The 4346-nt window shown below is 37.1% G+C and overlaps 1 protein-coding gene across 1 annotated transcript in view; it reads right to left on the minus strand.

Moving 5' to 3' along the window:
• Positions 1 to 1115: 1115 nt before the first annotated feature.
• The window catches only part of gpat3 (glycerol-3-phosphate acyltransferase 3), a 16914-nt gene continuing 13683 nt past the window's right edge, over positions 1116 to 4346 (minus strand). The window contains exon 14 of the mRNA XM_073812562.1: positions 1116 to 1902. The gene's annotated coding sequence lies outside the window, so the exon portion shown is untranslated. The remainder of the gene's footprint in view (positions 1903 to 4346) is intronic.

The raw sequence follows: 4346 nt of genomic DNA on the forward strand, positions 1-4346 counted from the left end.
CCTCTCGGAAGAGCAGTCACGAGCTGCCACTGTGTGAAAGTTTAAAACCAAACTGTATTAATATTATTAAAAAACACATAACCTGAGTGTTGAACTGATAAACTTATTATATATAGGTTTTATATAGGATTTCTTTCTAATGAACCGAAGAGCAATGACATCAATAAACAGAAAATTGAAAAACATCTCACTTTGCATGCTCTTCAGAATAACTTTGATTGGAAATGCGCCCAGGGCAGAAGTACCTGCTGTGGCCCTGCCCTGCTTGCTTTCAAATGGGGATTATGTTTAAAGCTCAGTGTGTATTGTTCAATCTGACACGGTCAATTCATCATTAGTTTTGAGGTGAAAACGGATGAGTACACTTTCAATTTAGTTCACAGCCTTTCTTCATTCATCATGCGTCTTCATCATCCATCATTTCCTCCCCTTGATTTGTACAAAAAACACACTTTCATAAGTTTAATGCAATTAATCATGAGGCAAGATCATTTTCTATTAATGGACCACAACCATTATTTCATTATTCATTTGATGAACTTGCACAGTGTGTTTCACGGAGGTGTGATAATAACTGTGGCTCATAAAGCATAAAAACGTGCCACTACGGATATGTTGCTTTGTTGCCGTTTCTTACACGGCTCCGTGTACAATCCGGCCGAGCCGCTTCCCTGCTCCGCCGTCTGACCGTAGCTTTTGTCTTCATATAACAAGTCCTGAAAAATTGGAAAAGTTGCGGGGAAAGATGAGATCTGACCCAAAAAACAAAAGCAATCACAGTAAGGGGAAAACGCCTGGAACGGTGAACCGGATTCAAGGTGAAATTCTGCCACCGGGTCCATAAAAAGAGAAACAAACACGCACACGAAAAGCAACAATATATGATCTTGAATTATTTACCATTGCCCTATTTCTTCTTAAGCTATTAAACTTATCCTTTATGAATTCTTGAGCCTTACCCACTTGCAATACGGTAAAATCCTGCTCTTTAATTTGTGAAAACCTGCAGCTGAAATGATTTTTTTGTGCTGTTAAAGAACATTCTGTGAGAATATAATCTTGATGTCTTTAATATTGACTGAGTAAAGATTGAAATCAATGTGAAATCAATAATTCAAATCAAACTTTGATCCTCCTAATCTCAAAATTAGATTATGACACTTTAGCCTGGATTTCACAGACAGGGTCACGTTTTGCCTTAGCTTCTTTTTTGCTGGCCTTTGAGTCTTTTTTGTACTTAACACAGTGTTGTTTGCATGTTGATAAACATATACATTTTGCCCAAAGATGCTGTACATTTCAGCTGATTATATAAGAACATAATTATTTTTCAACGTTAACAGTCTTGAATCTCACCGCAGATCAATCTACACTCAACTCAAAGAAGTTCCCACTCCATTTTAGCTCAATCAAAAAGGGGAAAAAAATCAATGTGGTCTAATTATAGCCAGTTTCATTAAGGTATGTTAATCAGATAGAATAGCAAATGAGTTTGCCGCCATCATTTCTCCTCTTACGCCCTGCCAATATACAGTAGATACTCTCAAGGAAACATTACATGCATTTTGAAAACTAGTGGACGGATTAACTGTACCAAAACCCACCTGTTGAAAGAACATGTTGCTTTCCTAGCTAATCCATCTTATTTTAACATTTAAATCAAATATTTTACATTCTGAAACTGAAACATTGTATTTACAAACCCACAGTAGTTTGATCTGAGACTCTGATATGTTTTGGATTTAAAGTGTACTGTGTTACAGCATCATGCACATTATTTGGTCCCGGAGATGTTTTAGCACCATGACAAAAGCTGAGCACCACTTCCTTTGTATTAATTTTCCTCTCGCCCTTTTCATCTGGACCGTGTACATTCCTGGTAATCCATTTCTTTCGGTCTCTCTGTAAACCAACACAGAAGTGTTAGTTGTGGAGCTTAATCTCTTCACATAAAGAATTTAAAATGCAAACATATAAATGCATAAACGCTATTGACACTAACATTTATAAATCTACACCTCAGGATTAGCCAGATGGTGACAGGGGGCCAAAATCCTATGACATATTGAACTCACGGAGTTGCGTATAAATAGCACGAAGTGTAAAAATCGTGCAATACATAAGCCAGATTCCACTTTGGCGTGCTTATGATATGCCAGTCCTTCCCATACACTTAAACGGCGCATCTTTTTTGTCGTTTTATTTATTGGTTTCTCAATTTTTTTCTATTTTTCTATCATTTTCGCTTGGGTTTAGGGTTAGAACAACTTTTTGTTATATAAAAATGACATCCTAACCCAAACTCCAATTCTAACCCCAGCTCCAAGCGAACATGGCTTAAATATAGACAAAAACATGAAGAAACTTGTATATTAAATAACCTCCTTTAGCACATCTGAAATCTAACCCTAAACCCAAGCTAAAACAAAAAAGAATTGAGAAAACAATAAATAAAACGACAAAAAAATATGCGCCGTTTAAGGTAATGGGAAGGAGTGGTGTAATATCATATCCACACCAAAGTGAAATTTGGCGTATGTGTTTATGCACGATTTTTACATTTCGTGCTATTTATATGCATCTACATGAGACATAATCCAGGACTAAGCCTTAGTTATATTAGGAAATTTTAGAAGTTTTTAAACCTTACAAAGAAAAAACAATAGTGATGTGCGTCTTGAGACAAAAGATGTGCATTGATGTATAAGATATGTCAGTGCTAGGTGTTTTTAAATGAAGGCAGCTCAAACATGCATTTTAATCTGGGACTAAGATAAGACCTGGTCGGGTAACCAACCCATTATTAATTAATCATAAATTCTGTAAATCAAACTTTAAGGGGACATATCATGAAAATCTTACTTTTCCATGTTTAAATGCTATAATGTGCTTCTATCAACCTAGAAAATGTGAAAAGCTTAACCCAGTAACTTAGTTTTGGTAAACCATTCTCTGCAAGCATGTGAAAAAATAGGAAATTGAAATTTGGCTCCCCACGTGATGTCAGAATGGGATAATACCGCCCCTTAATCTGCATTATCCAACCACGACACTGCCATTTAGTGCACAGATCAGCTCATTTGCATTTTAAAGGACACACCCCAAAAACGGCACATTTTTGCTACAAAAGTGTCAATTTTAAAATGTTATAATAAATTATCTATGGGGTATTTGAGTTAAAAATTCACATACGTACTCTGGAGACACCAAAGATTTATTTTAGATTTATTATATTTTTACACCTGTAATGATTTTTTGGGGGGGATGGATCCTACACGGAGGTGGTTACACGCCGAGGTTTGAGAACCAATGTCCTAGGGTTTTTATTGCTTAAACATAGTAAATCGTTCAATTAAATGTAATGAATAGAGTTATAGATTAGCAGGTGCTATTTCAGCTAGGTCTCGGTAACATTTATCAAGTCATTATCATAAAACCTGACTAAATTTAATAGGGCTGCTTTTGGGAATATTCGAGCACTAAAACTCTCCCCAAGGTGCCGAGCTTTTAGAGAAAAGAGAGAGTCCAGTATTCCTCTATTGATTTTCCCCTAAGAGACGTATTGTACCTCAAGATCATCGCATGCATTAGTGTAGGAGGTCCATTCGAATCACAGAAAGGATTGTAGAACAATGTATTTAAAAAACATTTCCCTCTAACTAATGGTAGGTCCACGGCACAGCCTGAGGTCATTTACTCTTCTGATTAGGTAAACCACTCAGTTCCAGGCAAACTGTGATTTAAAATGATGTCCAGCTTGAACTACATTCTCCTGGAAAATGATCTAATTTAGCCATTTATTCATATTTACTGAGTGTACTGGCATTACATTTGTATAGATCAGATCTGGGTAAAAACAGAAATCGGGGGAAATCAAATCAAAATACCGAGACACGGCCGCCTATATCGTATGGAGTCTACATTGGAGGCTCTGCCGGGGTCACTTCTATGCTTTTTATGATGTCGCTTTGAAATCTATCCGAATCACATTAAATTGGATATAAAGATGTGCAGACACATACATCACAGTAAATGGTGTGCCAGAGCACTGCTCGTGGAGAATCCCACCTCAACAATCAGGTTATAAAATCGGCTTCAGATCCGATTAATAATTTACAATCCTGTTAGGGGAGAACAAACATTTCTGTTCAAGCAATTTAAGTTGCTGGACTGTTATTAAAGCCCAGTGTAGCCTTTCACAGGACCTGGAAGATCGGCTAGAGATGCTGCAGTCCAGACAGAGAGAGAGAGAGGAGAGAGAGAGAGAGAGAGAGAGAGAGAGAGAGAGAGAGAGAGAGAGAGAGAGAGAGAGAGAGAGAGGAGAGAGAGAGAGAGAAAGAGAGAGA

Source organism: Paramisgurnus dabryanus, chromosome 18 (assembly GCF_030506205.2).
Source record: "Paramisgurnus dabryanus chromosome 18, PD_genome_1.1, whole genome shotgun sequence".
Taxonomy (NCBI): domain Eukaryota; kingdom Metazoa; phylum Chordata; class Actinopteri; order Cypriniformes; family Cobitidae; genus Paramisgurnus; species Paramisgurnus dabryanus.